The sequence below is a fragment of the Brachyhypopomus gauderio genome, unplaced genomic scaffold, assembly GCF_052324685.1.
Source record: "Brachyhypopomus gauderio isolate BG-103 unplaced genomic scaffold, BGAUD_0.2 sc90, whole genome shotgun sequence".
In the NCBI taxonomy this organism is placed as follows: Eukaryota; Metazoa; Chordata; class Actinopteri; order Gymnotiformes; family Hypopomidae; genus Brachyhypopomus; species Brachyhypopomus gauderio.
In genome coordinates, this window is record NW_027506911.1 from 67,341 (window position 1) to 82,098 (window position 14,758).

Sequence of the window (14,758 nt, forward strand, 5' to 3'; positions counted from 1 at the left end):
CTTTGCCACATCTCTTTTTACTTTTGGACAAAGGCTGTCCATAAGCCGAAGGAAGCAGAGGAAAGTCCAATTCAGTCAAAACTTAAGCATGTCGTGAAGTGGTACACCTATGCTTTTGGACAACGCGTACATGCAAGTTGACACCTACACATTTCCTTCTCCAAATGCTTTATCAGCAGATGAATTGAACATCTAGAGTCTCGAGTTCTGACAATCCCACTGTGAAATCTCACAACAAAACATCAAACAGTTTATGTCTGTTTATAATTTTTCAACAGAATGCACAGGTCATTCAAAAGCTGAGGCTTTCCACCTAGCTAGGTCGAATTCATGCCGAAACCCGGGATCGAACCAGGGACCTTTAGATCTTCAGTCTAACGCTCTCCCAACTCCGCCAAAGCTGGGGAACAATCGTCTGTATGAGGGGGGGAAGAAGGGGAAGAAAAAGGAAAAAAAAATTGAGAAAAGATCGGGAGGTCGCAGGTTCGAATCCAGCCTGGATATAAATATTTGTAACTGAGAATCTTGCCGTGGATATTTTGTGTGATAATATTCTAAGAAATATATTGCAAAATTTTATTTTATGGCTGTCAGCAGTGCCTACAATTACGGGGCACCCGTGTCACAATTTATATATTGTAATATATATGTGCATTTCATACACATACATATGAGTTGTTTCATCATATTAGGCTTATTGCTTGATTTAATAAATTCACACTCTGTATTTGTATTCACACTTTATATATTTATTCACACTTTATATACTTTATACACTTTATGTATATATATATATATATATATATATATATATAATAAACATGAATAAAATTAACAAAATGATATTCTAATACAATTAACAAAATTATACTACAATTTACATAAAAATAAAATATTAAATCTACACTAATACATATATACACATATTAATGCCACAGCAGCTGAACTATAAAAAATTCCAATAAACTACAGCAAAACATTTACAACATTTTAAACCATTAAAGATAATAATAATTATATTTTAGTATTATAAAAATACAATAGTAATGTATGAAAATAAAGTATACACATTAATCACAGTTTTCTCATCTTTTCCAGCCACTGTTCCTTGGTATTAGTCTCTGTCATAGGACAGAAGATCTTCCCCTTGTACTGGCTATGGCCAGTTGCTGTTTTGCGTGACTGTCCACACTTCCTACAGGTATTATATGGGACTGTCTGCTTGTAATGTCGCTCAGTGGGGGTAGCAGGCTGAGGGACAGAACTGGGCAACAACACCTGAGGCATGACAGACATAGCTGGTCCTGCGGGTAACATCATCAGTACAGGTGAAGGTCATCTGTATCATTCTCAAAGAGGCCTGTGAACCAGACTCCATGGAAGCAACAGGAGGCTGAATGGAAGTGTCCTGATGTCGTTGAGTAGGGGCTAATGGTGGTGTGGCACTGGGCAGAATTTTTCTAAACTTAGTTTTTGCCTGACCTGCTGTGTTTGGTGGCACCTCTACCAGCTGAAGGATGGCCTGCTCCAACACTGTCCCATTGTTTAAAACAAGCTGCCTAATGTTCCTGTAGTCCTCCAACATCAGTGCCCACCTTGACAGACTTACTTGACCTGAGTTGTGGGGCTTCTGTGGATGTTGGCCAGTCTTACAAAGATGGTTTTAATGAGCCGACAGCAGTCAGGCCACTGAGCAGGGGAGCCACTTGATCCCAGAACACACCTTTTTGTGCTCTCAACACCAGGGGTGAAAACTGCCTTCTTTTTGGGGGATCTAAAGCGGGCAGTCAGCAGCCTATCCTGATGCCGAGCTGCATACACCAGTCTGTTTTTATCAAACTGGTTTAGGTTTTGCCACAAACTAACAATCGTGGTGGTCTGCTGGTTTGTCAGGGTGAGGCGTGTTTGAGTGCGAAGCTCAACCAGATACTCTGATAATTCATCCACCCTTTCCATTCCAGGAATGTTATGGACATCCACAGCCTAGAAATAAAAAAAATAATAATATGAAATGTTATAATGTCTGTATAAATGTGCATTTTCTATATACAATAAAGTTTTAATTACAATAAAGCATGAGAAAATAAAACATTTGTGTGTAGCATTCTTATTTGTGTGCTGTTTATTGGAGAATTTAACAATGAGCATGTTTAACAATGAAAGTAAGGTACTATCACTTACCATTTGTTGAGCTGAAGGCTCTGATGGAGACTGAATAGGCACTGGTGGAGGCTGGGCCGAGGTCACTGGTGGAGGCTGGGCCGAGGTCACTGGTGGAGGCTGGGCCGAGGTCACTGGTGGAGGCTGGGCCGAGGTCACTGGTGGAGGCTGGGCCGAGGTCACTGGTGAAGGCTGGACCGAGGTCACTGGTGGAGGCTGGGCCGAGGTCACTGGTGAAGGCTGGACCGAGTCATGGAACGTGCCTGAAAATGTAGCAGAAATACTTTTTAAATATAGGGAGCAAATAAATATAGTTACTAAAACTCATCATAAACAGTCAACCCTAGTAATACATTATTCTGTATTTGCAGATTGCAGGTTTAATTAAAGTTACCTTATGAAATCCACAAACACATATACTTTATAATTAAAACAAACATAAATTAACAAATAAGTCAATCCATGGCAACTAAGAATGCATGTGAGCAGTTGGTACCAACTCACTAGTTACTAATGTGTTTTTAACCCTTTTAATAGTCCAAGGATTCGTATTACTCACTTAACCATATACTTTATAATGTTCGTTTCTACGTAGATACTTAGTAATAACAAAACAATAACATGTTAAGCAGGGGCACGTATTTTCTAAGGCGTTTAAAAACCGATAAATAACGCGTTTATATACCGGTAAATTACCTCACGATTTCTGCAATTGTCCGTTGAAAATCGAAAAAGAGGATAGATGGCTAACACAGAAAAACATTAATTAAATTATTCTTCAAGATTAGAATTAATTTAGGCTAGTTAGAAGTTATATGATAGTTTGCTAACGAGCTACGTTCATGACAGTCACCGCAGGAGACTACTACAGAGTATTTTTTAGCTGACTACCTTTCTGATGATCGCAAAATATATCTACAGTATTAATTTATTGGTTCCTTACACAAACAAATAAGGCATACCTGTGTCTTGTTGAGAAATCCCAAATCCGAGACGGTGTTTCTTCTACGCGGTGTAAGTTTATAAACTATGACGTGACCGGGGCAAGTTCACCTTCGTCGTGTCATTGGCCGAGGAAAAATGGAATGATGGTCAGGCATTGGCCAGAGGAAAAATGGAATGGTGGCCAGGCATTGGCCGAGGAAAAATGGAATGGTGGCCAGGGATAGGCCGAGGAAAACGAAGAAAATGGAATGGTTCGCGCGCCATTGGCCGAGCAAAAATGGAATGGGGCTCAGGCATTGGATGTTTTTTACAGACGGGTGGCTTGCAGGTACCGCCATTTCGGCAAGCTGCAGATAAACCACGTCGAGATGCAAACGAAACTTTATCAACGACTGTTACCTTTCCTTAGGTTCTTGCAACATGCTTTCACAGCGTAACGGTTTCGGCACAGTGAAATTCACGGACAGGTACGGCAAGACCTAATTTGGCAATGTTTATCATGATGCCAACATGAGAAAACCTTGTGGGTCAATGCTGGATTCGGTATTATTTCCTAGTCGGGCTGAGCTGATCCGTAAGCTTTCCTTAAAACTCCAATCAAAACTATAAACTCTTGAGAGGGGGATTAGCTCAAGTGGTAGAGCGCTCGCTTTGCATGCGAGAGGTAGTGGGGTCGATGCCCACATTCTCCAAAGCTCTCTTACTGACTCCTTGCTTGCTTACGATAAGCATGAAGCAGCCAGCTCTAGTCTTAAGGGAATAATTTCATGACCTTCAAAGGTCTCTTAGAACATGGTCACTTTGGATTCCTCCAGCAAACAGTTGACATCTTTGCCACATCTCTTTTTACTTTTGGACAAAGGCTGTCCATAAGCCGAAGGAAGCAGAGGAAAGTCCAATTCAGTCAAAACTTAAGCATGTCGTGAAGTGGTACACCTATGCTTTTGGACAACGCGTACATGCAAGTTGACACCTACACATTTCCTTCTCCAAATGCTTTATCAGCAGATGAATTGAACATCTAGAGTCTCGAGTTCTGACAATCCCACTGTGAAATCTCACAACAAAACATCAAACAGTTTATGTCTGTTTATAATTTTTCAACAGAATGCACAGGTCATTCAAAAGCTGAGGCTTTCCACCTAGCTAGGTCGAATTCATGCCGAAACCCGGGATCGAACCAGGGACCTTTAGATCTTCAGTCTAACGCTCTCCCAACTGAGCTATTTCGGCAAGCTGCAGATAAACCACGTCGAGATGCAAACGAAACTTTATCAACGACTGTTACCTTTCCTTAGGTTCTTGCAACATGCTTTCACAGCGTAACGGTTTCGGCACAGTGAAATTCACGGACAGGTACGGCAAGACCTAATTTGGCAATGTTTATCATGATGCCAACATGAGAAAACCTTGTGGGTCAATGCTGGATTCGGTATTATTTCCTAGTCGGGCTGAGCTGATCCGTAAGCTTTCCTTAAAACTCCAATCAAAACTATAAACTCTTGAGAGGGGGATTAGCTCAAGTGGTAGAGCGCTCGCTTTGCATGCGAGAGGTAGTGGGGTCGATGCCCACATTCTCCAAAGCTCTCTTACTGACTCCTTGCTTGCTTACGATAAGCATGAAGCAGCCAGCTCTAGTCTTAAGGGAATAATTTCATGACCTTCAAAGGTCTCTTAGAACATGGTCACTTTGGATTCCTCCAGCAAACAGTTGACATCTTTGCCACATCTCTTTTTACTTTTGGACAAAGGCTGTCCATAAGCCGAAGGAAGCAGAGGAAAGTCCAATTCAGTCAAAACTTAAGCATGTCGTGAAGTGGTACACCTATGCTTTTGGACAACGCGTACATGCAAGTTGACACCTACACATTTCCTTCTCCAAATGCTTTATCAGCAGATGAATTGAACATCTAGAGTCTCGAGTTCTGACAATCCCACTGTGAAATCTCACAACAAAACATCAAACAGTTTATAATTTTTCAACAGAATGCACAGGTAATTCAAAAGCTGAGGCTTTCCGCCTAGCTAGGTCGAGTTCATGCCGAAACCCGGGATCGAACCAGGGACCTTTAGATCTTCAGTCTAACGCTCTCCCAACTGAGCTATTTCGGCAAGCTGCAGATAAACCACGTCGAGATGCAAACGAAACTTTATCAACGACTGTTACCTTTCCTTAGGTTCTTGCAACATGCTTTCACAGCGTAACGGTTTCGGCACAGTGAAATTCACGGACAGGTACAGCAAGACCTAATTTGGCAATGTTTATCATGATGCCAACATGAGAAAACCTTGTGGGTCAATGCTGGATTCGGTATTATTTCCTAGTCGGGCTGAGCTGATCCGTAAGCTTTCCTTAAAACTCCAATCAAAAGAATAAACTCTTGAGAGGGGGATTAGCTCAAGTGGTAGAGCGCTCGCTTTGCATGCGAGAGGTAGTGGGATAGATGCCCACATTCTCCAAAGCTCTCTTACTGACTCCTTGCTTGCTTACGATAAGCATGAAGCAGCCAGCTCTAGTCTTAAGGGAATAATTTCATGACCTTCAAAGGTCTCTTAGAACATGGTCACTTTGGATTCCTCCAGCAAACAGTTGACATCTTTGCCACATCTCTTTTTACTTTTGGACAAAGGCTGTCCATAAGCCGAAGGAAGCAGAGGAAAGTCCAATTCAGTCAAAACTTAAGCATGTCGTGAAGTGGTACACCTATGCTTTTGGACAACGCGTACATGCAAGTTGACACCTACACATTTCCTTCTCCAAATGCTTTATCAGCAGATGAATTGAACATCTAGAGTCTCGAGTTCTGACAATCCCACTGTGAAATCTCACAACAAAACATCAAACAGTTTATGTCTGTTTATAATTTTTCAACAGAATGCACAGGTCATTCAAAAGCTGAGGCTTTCCACCTAGCTAGGTCGAATTCATGCCGAAACCCGGGATCGAACCAAGGACCTTTAGATCTTCAGTCTAACGCTCTCCCAACTGAGCTATTTCGGCAAGCTGCAGATAAACCACGTCGAGATGCAAACGAAACTTTATCAACGACTGTTACCTTTCCTTAGGTTCTTGCAACATGCTTTCACAGCGTAACGGTTTCGGCACAGTGAAATTCACGGACAGGTACGGCAAGACCTAATTTGGCAATGTTTATCATGATGCCAACATGAGAAAACCTTGTGGGTCAATGCTGGATTCGGTATTATTTCCTAGTCGGGCTGAGCTGATCCGTAAGCTTTCCTTAAAACTCCAATCAAAACTATAAACTCTTGAGAGGGGGATTAGCTCAAGTGGTAGAGCGCTCGCTTTGCATGCGAGAGGTAGTGGGGTCGATGCCCACATTCTCCAAAGCTCTCTTACTGACTCCTTGCTTGCTTACGATAAGCATGAAGCAGCCAGCTCTAGTCTTAAGGGAATCATTTCATGACCTTCAAAGGTCTCTTAGAACATGGTCACTTTGGATTCCTCCAGCAAACAGTTGACATCTTTGCCACATCTCTTTTTACTTTTGGACAAAGACTGTCCATAAGCCGAAAGAAGCAGAGGAAAGTCCAATTCAGTCAAAACTTAAGCATGTCGTGAAGTGGTACACCTATGCTTTTGGACAACGCGTACATGCAAGTTGACACCTACACATTTCCTTCTCCAAATGCTTTATCAGCAGATGAATTGAACATCTAGAGTCTTGAGTTCTGACAATCCCACTGTGAAATCTCACAACAAAACATCAAACAGTTTATGTCTGTTTATAATTTTTCAACAGAATGCACAGGTCATTCAAAAGCTGAGGCTTTCCGCCTAGCTAGGTCGAGTTCATGCTGAAACCCGGGATCGAACCAGGGAGCTTTAGATCTTCAGTCTAACGCTCTCCCAACTGAGCTATTTCGGCAAGCTGCAGATAAACCACGTCGAGATGCAAACGAAACTTTATCAACGACTGTTACCTTTCCTTAGGTTCTTGCAACATGCTTTCACAGCGTAACGGTTTCGGCACAGTGAAATTCACGGACAGGTACAGCAAGACCTAATTTGGCAATGTTTATCATGATGCCAACATGAGAAAACCTTGTGGGTCAATGCTGGATTCGGTATTATTTCCTAGTCGGGCTGAGCTGATCCGTAAGCTTTCCTTAAAACTCCAATCAAAAGAATAAACTCTTGAGAGGGGGATTAGCTCAAGTGGTAGAGCGCTCGCTTTGCATGCGAGAGGTAGTGGGATAGATGCCCACATTCTCCAAAGCTCTCTTACTGACTCCTTGCTTGCTTACGATAAGCATGAAGCAGCCAGCTCTAGTCTTAAGGGAATAATTTCATGTCCTTCAAAGGTCTCTTAGAACATGGTCACTTTGGATTCCTCCAGCAAACAGTTGACATCTTTGCCACATCTCTTTTTACTTTTGGACAAAGGCTGTCCATAAGCCGAAGGAAGCAGAGGAAAGTCCAATTCAGTCAAAACTTAAGCATGTCGTGAAGTGGTACACCTATGCTTTTGGACAACGCGTACATGCAAGTTGACACCTACACATTTCCTTCTCCAAATGCTTTATCAGCAGATGAATTGAACATCTAGAGTCTCGAGTTCTGACAATCCCACTGTGAAATCTCACAACAAAACATCAAACAGTTTATGTCTGTTTATAATTTTTCAACAGAATGCACAGGTCATTCAAAAGCTGAGGCTTTCCGCCTAGCTAGGTCGAGTTCATGCCGAAACCCGGGATCGAACCAGGGACCTTTATATCTTCAGTCTAACGCTCTCCCAACTGAGCTATTTCGGCAAGCTTCAGATAAACCACGTCGAGATGCAAACGAAACTTTATCAACGACTGTTACCTTTCCTTAGGTTCTTGCAACATGCTTTCACAGCGTAACGGTTTCGGCACAGTGAAATTCACGGACAGGTACAGCAAGACCTAATTTGGCAATGTTTATCATGATGCCAACATGAGAAAACCTTGTGGGTCAATGCTGGATTCGGTATTATTTCCTAGTCGGGCTGAGCTGATCCGTAAGCTTTCCTTAAAACTCCAATCAAAAGAATAAACTCTTGAGAGGGGGATTAGCTCAAGTGGTAGAGCGCTCGCTTTGCATGCGAGAGGTAGTGGGATAGATGCACACATTCTCCAAAGCTCTCTTACTGACTCCTTGCTTGCTTACGATAAGCATGAAGCAGCCAGCTCTAGTCTTAAGGGAATAATTTCATGACCTTCAAAGGTCTCTTAGAACATGGTCACTTTGGATTCCTCCAGCAAACAGTTGACATCTTTGCCACATCTCTTTTTACTTTTGGACAAAGGCTGTCCATAAGCCGAAGGAAGCAGAGGAAAGTCCAATTCAGTCAAAACTTAAGCATGTCGTGAAGTGGTACACCTATGCTTTTGGACAACGCGTACATGCAAGTTGACACCTACACATTTCCTTCTCCAAATGCTTTATCAGCAGATGAATTGAACATCTAGAGTCTCGAGTTCTGACAATCCCACTGTGAAATCTCACAACAAAACATCAAACAGTTTATGTCTGTTTATAATTTTTCAACAGAATGCACAGGTCATTCAAAAGCTGAGGCTTTCCACCTAGCTAGGTCGAATTCATGCCGAAACCCGGGATCGAACCAGGGACCTTTAGAGCTTCAGTCTAACGCTCTCCCAACTGAGCTATTTCGGCAAGCTGCAGATAAACCACGTCGAGATGCAAACGAAACTTTATCAACGACTGTTACCTTTCCTTAGGTTCTTGCAACATGCTTTCACAGCGTAACGGTTTCGGCACAGTGAAATTCACGGACAGGTACGGCAAGACCTAATTTGGCAATGTTTATCATGATGCCAACATGAGAAAACCTTGTGGGTCAATGCTGGATTCGGTATTATTTCCTAGTCGGGCTGAGCTGATCCGTAAGCTTTCCTTAAAACTCCAATCAAAACTATAAACTCTTGAGAGGGGGATTAGCTCAAGTGGTAGAGCGCTCGCTTTGCATGCGAGAGGTAGTGGGGTCGATGCCCACATTCTCCAAAGCTCTCTTACTGACTCCTTGCTTGCTTACGATAAGCATGAAGCAGCCAGCTCTAGTCTTAAGGGAATAATTTCATGACCTTCAAAGGTCTCTTAGAACATGGTCACTTTGGATTCCTCCAGCAAACAGTTGACATCTTTGCCACATCTCTTTTTACTTTTGGACAAAGACTGTCCATAAGCCGAAAGAAGCAGAGGAAAGTCCAATTCAGTCAAAACTTAAGCATGTCGTGAAGTGGTACACCTATGCTTTTGGACAACGCGTACATGCAAGTTGACACCTACACATTTCCTTCTCCAAATGCTTTATCAGCAGATGAATTGAACATCTAGAGTCTTGAGTTCTGACAATCCCACTGTGAAATCTCACAACAAAACATCAAACAGTTTATGTCTGTTTATAATTTTTCAACAGAATGCACAGGTCATTCAAAAGCTGAGGCTTTCCGCCTAGCTAGGTCGAGTTCATGCAGAAACCCGGGATCGAACCAGGGAGCTTTAGATCTTCAGTCTAACGCTCTCCCAACTGAGCTATTTCGGCAAGCTGCAGATAAACCACGTCGAGATGCAAACGAAACTTTATCAACGACTGTTACCTTTCCTTAGGTTCTTGCAACATGCTTTCACAGCGTAACGGTTTCGGCACAGTGAAATTCACGGACAGGTACAGCAAGACCTAATTTGGCAATGTTTATCATGATGCCAACATGAGAAAACCTTGTGGGTCAATGCTGGATTCGGTATTATTACCTAGTCGGGCTGAGCTGATCCGTAAGCTTTCCTTAAAACTCCAATCAAAAGAATAAACTCTTGAGAGGGGGATTAGCTCAAGTGGTAGAGCGCTCGCTTTGCATGCGAGAGGTAGTGGGATAGATGCCCACATTCTCCAAAGCTCTCTTACTGACTCCTTGCTTGCTTACGATAAGCATGAAGCAGCCAGCTCTAGTCTTAAGGGAATAATTTCATGACCTTCAAAGGTCTCTTAGAACATGGTCACTTTGGATTCCTCCAGCAAACAGTTGACATCTTTGCCACATCTCTTTTTACTTTTGGACAAAGGCTGTCCATAAGCCGAAGGAAGCAGAGGAAAGTCCAATTCAGTCAAAACTTAAGCATGTCGTGAAGTGGTACACCTATGCTTTTGGACAACGCGTACATGCAAGTTGACACCTACACATTTCCTTCTCCAAATGCTTTATCAGCAGATGAATTGAACATCTAGAGTCTCGAGTTCTGACAATCCCACTGTGAAATCTCACAACAAAACATCAAACAGTTTATGTCTGTTTATAATTTTTCAACAGAATGCACAGGTCATTCAAAAGCTGAGGCTTTCCACCTAGCTAGGTCGAATTCATGCCGAAACCCGGGATCGAACCAGGGACCTTTAGATCTTCAGTCTAACGCTCTCCCAACTGAGCTATTTCGGCAAGCTGCAGACAAACCACGTCGAGATGCAAACGAAACTTTATCAACGACTGTTACCTTTCCTTAGGTTCTTGCAACATGCTTTCACAGCGTAACGGTTTCGGCACAGTGAAATTCACGGACAGGTACAGCAAGACCTAATTTGGCAATGTTTATCATGATGCCAACATGAGAAAACCTTGTGGGTCAATGCTGGATTCGGTATTATTACCTAGTCGGGCTGAGCTGATCCGTAAGCTTTCCTTAAAACTCCAATCAAAAGAATAAACTCTTGAGAGGGGGATTAGCTCAAGTGGTAGAGCGCTCGCTTTGCATGCGAGAGGTAGTGGGATAGATGCCCACATTCTCCAAAGCTCTCTTACTGACTCCTTGCTTGCTTACGATAAGCATGAAGCAGCCAGCTCTAGTCTTAAGGGAATAATTTCATGACCTTCAAAGGTCTCTTAGAACATGGTCACTTTGGATTCCTCCAGCAAACAGTTGACATCTTTGCCACATCTCTTTTTACTTTTGGACAAAGGCTGTCCATAAGCCGAAGGAAGCAGAGGAAAGTCCAATTCAGTCAAAACTTAAGCATGTCGTGAAGTGGTACACCTATGCTTTTGGACAACGCGTACATGCAAGTTGACACCTACACATTTCCTTCTCCAAATGCTTTATCAGCAGATGAATTGAACATCTAGAGTCTCGAGTTCTGACAATCCCACTGTGAAATCTCACAACAAAACATCAAACAGTTTATGTCTGTTTATAATTTTTCAACAGAATGCACAGGTCATTCAAAAGCTGAGGCTTTCCACCTAGCTAGGTCGAATTCATGCCGAAACCCGGGATCGAACCAGGGACCTTTAGATCTTCAGTCTAACGCTCTCCCAACTGAGCTATTTCGGCAAGCTGCAGATAAACCACGTCGAGATGCAAACGAAACTTTATCAACGACTGTTACCTTTCCTTAGGTTCTTGCAACATGCTTTCACAGCGTAACGGTTTCGGCACAGTGAAATTCACGGACAGGTACGGCAAGACCTAATTTGGCAATGTTTATCATGATGCCAACATGAGAAAACCTTGTGGGTCAATGCTGGATTCGGTATTATTTCCTAGTCGGGCTGAGCTGATCCGTAAGCTTTCCTTAAAACTCCAATCAAAACTATAAACTCTTGAGAGGGGGATTAGCTCAAGTGGTAGAGCGCTCGCTTTGCATGCGAGAGGTAGTGGGGTCGATGCCCACATTCTCCAAAGCTCTCTTACTGACTCCTTGCTTGCTTACGATAAGCATGAAGCAGCCAGCTCTAGTCTTAAGGGAATAATTTCATGACCTTCAAAGGTCTCTTAGAACATGGTCACTTTGGATTCCTCCAGCAAACAGTTGACATCTTTGCCACATCTCTTTTTACTTTTGGACAAAGGCTGTCCATAAGCCGAAGGAAGCAGAGGAAAGTCCAATTCAGTCAAAACTTAAGCATGTCGTGAAGTGGTACACCTATGCTTTTGGACAACGCGTACATGCAAGTTGACACCTACACATTTCCTTCTCCAAATGCTTTATCAGCAGATGAATTGAACATCTAGAGTCTCGAGTTCTGACAATCCCACTGTGAAATCTCACAACAAAACATCAAACAGTTTATGTCTGTTTATAATTTTTCAACAGAATGCACAGGTCATTCAAAAGCTGAGGCTTTCCACCTAGCTAGGTCGAATTCATGCCAAAACCCGGGATCGAACCAGGGACCTTTAGATCTTCAGTCTAACGCTCTCCCAACTGAGCTATTTCGGCAAGCTGCAGATAAACCACGTCGAGATGCAAACGAAACTTTATCAACGACTGTTACCTTTCCTTAGGTTCTTGCAACATGCTTTCACAGCGTAACGGTTTCGGCACAGTGAAATTCACGGACAGGTACGGCAAGACCTAATTTGGCAATGTTTATCATGATGCCAACATGAGAAAACCTTGTGGGTCAATGCTGGATTCGGTATTATTTCCTAGTCGGGCTGAGCTGATCCGTAAGCTTTCCTTAAAACTCCAATCAAAACTATAAACTCTTGAGAGGGGGATTAGCTCAAGTGGTAGAGCGCTCGCTTTGCATGCGAGAGGTAGTGGGGTCGATGCCCACATTCTCCAAAGCTCTCTTACTGACTCCTTGCTTGCTTACGATAAGCATGAAGCAGCCAGCTCTAGTCTTAAGGGAGTAATTTCATGACCTTCAAAGGTCTCTTAGAACATGGTCACTTTGGATTCCTCCAGCAAACAGTTGACATCTTTGCCACATCTCTTTTTACTTTTGGACAAAGGCTGTCCATAAGCCGAAGGAAGCAGAGGAAAGTCCAATTCAGTCAAAACTTAAGCATGTCGTGAAGTGGTACACCTATGCTTTTGGACAACGCGTACATGCAAGTTGACACCTACACATTTCCTTCTCCAAATGCTTTATCAGCAGATGAATTGAACATCTAGAGTCTCGAGTTCTGACAATCCCACTGTGAAATCTCACAACAAAACATCAAACAGTTTATGTCTGTTTATAATTTTTCAACAGAATGCACAGGTCATTCAAAAGCTGAGGCTTTCCACCTAGCTAGGTCGAATTCATGCCGAAACCCGGGATCGAACCAGGGACCTTTAGATCTTCAGTCTAACGCTCTCCCAACTGAGCTATTTCGGCAAGCTGCAGATAAACCACGTCGAGATGCAAACGAAACTTTATCAACGACTGTTACCTTTCCTTAGGTTCTTGCAACATGCTTTCACAGCGTAACGGTTTCGGCACAGTGAAATTCACGGACAGGTACAGCAAGACCTAATTTGGCAATGTTTATCATGATGCCAACATGAGAAAACCTTGTGGGTCAATGCTGGATTCGGTATTATTTCCTAGTCGGGCTGAGCTGATCCGTAAGCTTTCCTTAAAACTCCAATCAAAACTATAAACTCTTGAGAGGGGGATTAGCTCAAGTGGTAGAGCGCTCGCTTTGCATGCGAGAGGTAGTGGGGTCGATGCCCACATTCTCCAAAGCTCCCTTACTGACTCCTTGCTTGCTTACGATAAGCATGAAGCAGCCAGCTCTAGTCTTAAGGGAATAATTTCATGACCTTCAAAGGTCTCTTAGAACATGGTCACTTTGGATTCCTCCAGCAAACAGTTGACATCTTTGCCACATCTCTTTTTACTTTTGGACAAAGGCTGTCCATAAGCCGAAGGAAGCAGAGGAAAGTCCAATTCAGTCAAAACTTAAGCATGTCGTGAAGTGGTACACCTATGCTTTTGGACAACGCGTACATGCAAGTTGACACCTACACATTTCCTTCTCCAAATGCTTTATCAGCAGATGAATTGAACATCTAGAGTCTCGAGTTCTGACAATCCCACTGTGAAATCTCACAACAAAACATCAAACAGTTTATGTCTGTTTATAATTTTTCAACAGAATGCACAGGTCATTCAAAAGCTGAGGCTTTCCACCTAGCTAGGTCGAATTCATGCCGAAACCCGGGATCGAACCAGGGACCTTTAGATCTTCAGTCTAACGCTCTCCCAACTGAGCTATTTCGGCAAGCTGCAGATAAACCACGTCGAGATGCAAACGAAACTTTATCAACGACTGTTACCTTTCCTTAGGTTCTTGCAACATGCTTTCACAGCGTAACGGTTTCGGCACAGTGAAATTCACGGACAGGTACGGCAAGACCTAATTTGGCAATGTTTATCATGATGCCAACATGAGAAAACCTTGTGGGTCAATGCTGGATTCGGTATTATTTCCTAGTCGGGCTGAGCTGATCCGTAAGCTTTCCTTAAAACTCCAATCAAAACTATAAACTCTTGAGAGGGGGATTAGCTCAAGTGGTAGAGCGCTCGCTTTGCATGCGAGAGGTAGTGGGGTCGATGCCCACATTCTCCAAAGCTCTCTTACTGACTCCTTGCTTGCTTACGATAAGCATGAAGCAGCCAGCTCTAGTCTTAAGGGAATAATTTCATGACCTTCAAAGGTCTCTTAGAACATGGTCACTTTGGATTCCTCCAGCAAACAGTTGACATCTTTGCCACATCTCTTTTTACTTTTGGACAAAGACTGTCCATAAGCCGAAAGAAGCAGAGGAAAGTCCAATTCAGTCAAAACTTAAGCATGTCGTGAAGTGGTACACCTATGCTTTTGGACAACGCGTACATGCAAGTTGACACCTACACATTTCCTTCTCCAAAT

General features: G+C 42.8%; 1 long non-coding RNA gene and 12 other non-coding genes across 13 annotated transcripts; all 13 read right to left on the bottom strand.

Annotated features, from left to right (window-relative positions):
- Positions 1–1,563: 1,563 nt before the first annotated feature.
- LOC143493647 (uncharacterized) lies at positions 1,564–3,179 on the bottom strand. The gene is made up of 3 exons (XR_013125552.1): positions 3,123–3,179; positions 2,182–2,423; positions 1,564–1,983 (listed from the first exon to the last, which is right to left on the bottom strand). It is a non-coding gene; the product is annotated as an uncharacterized LOC143493647 (long non-coding RNA).
- A 1,086-nt stretch (positions 3,180–4,265) lies between these two features.
- On the bottom strand, positions 4,266–4,338 carry trnaf-gaa (transfer RNA phenylalanine (anticodon GAA)). The gene has a single exon. It is a non-coding gene; the product is annotated as a tRNA-Phe (tRNA).
- An 806-nt stretch (positions 4,339–5,144) lies between these two features.
- On the bottom strand, positions 5,145–5,217 carry trnaf-gaa (transfer RNA phenylalanine (anticodon GAA)). The gene has a single exon. It is a non-coding gene; the product is annotated as a tRNA-Phe (tRNA).
- Positions 5,218–6,033: 816 nt separating this feature from the next.
- trnaf-gaa (transfer RNA phenylalanine (anticodon GAA)) lies at positions 6,034–6,106 on the bottom strand. Its single transcript has one exon. It is a non-coding gene; the product is annotated as a tRNA-Phe (tRNA).
- Positions 6,107–6,922: 816 nt separating this feature from the next.
- On the bottom strand, positions 6,923–6,995 carry trnaf-gaa (transfer RNA phenylalanine (anticodon GAA)). Its single transcript has one exon. It is a non-coding gene; the product is annotated as a tRNA-Phe (tRNA).
- An 816-nt stretch (positions 6,996–7,811) lies between these two features.
- trnaf-gaa (transfer RNA phenylalanine (anticodon GAA)) lies at positions 7,812–7,884 on the bottom strand. Its single transcript has one exon. It is a non-coding gene; the product is annotated as a tRNA-Phe (tRNA).
- An 816-nt stretch (positions 7,885–8,700) lies between these two features.
- trnaf-gaa (transfer RNA phenylalanine (anticodon GAA)) lies at positions 8,701–8,773 on the bottom strand. The gene has a single exon. It is a non-coding gene; the product is annotated as a tRNA-Phe (tRNA).
- Positions 8,774–9,589: 816 nt separating this feature from the next.
- Positions 9,590–9,662, bottom strand: trnaf-gaa (transfer RNA phenylalanine (anticodon GAA)). Its single transcript has one exon. It is a non-coding gene; the product is annotated as a tRNA-Phe (tRNA).
- Positions 9,663–10,478: 816 nt separating this feature from the next.
- trnaf-gaa (transfer RNA phenylalanine (anticodon GAA)) lies at positions 10,479–10,551 on the bottom strand. Its single transcript has one exon. It is a non-coding gene; the product is annotated as a tRNA-Phe (tRNA).
- An 816-nt stretch (positions 10,552–11,367) lies between these two features.
- Positions 11,368–11,440, bottom strand: trnaf-gaa (transfer RNA phenylalanine (anticodon GAA)). The gene has a single exon. It is a non-coding gene; the product is annotated as a tRNA-Phe (tRNA).
- An 816-nt stretch (positions 11,441–12,256) lies between these two features.
- On the bottom strand, positions 12,257–12,329 carry trnaf-gaa (transfer RNA phenylalanine (anticodon GAA)). Its single transcript has one exon. It is a non-coding gene; the product is annotated as a tRNA-Phe (tRNA).
- An 816-nt stretch (positions 12,330–13,145) lies between these two features.
- Positions 13,146–13,218, bottom strand: trnaf-gaa (transfer RNA phenylalanine (anticodon GAA)). Its single transcript has one exon. It is a non-coding gene; the product is annotated as a tRNA-Phe (tRNA).
- An 816-nt stretch (positions 13,219–14,034) lies between these two features.
- Positions 14,035–14,107, bottom strand: trnaf-gaa (transfer RNA phenylalanine (anticodon GAA)). The gene has a single exon. It is a non-coding gene; the product is annotated as a tRNA-Phe (tRNA).
- Between the last annotated feature and the right edge of the window lie 651 nt (positions 14,108–14,758).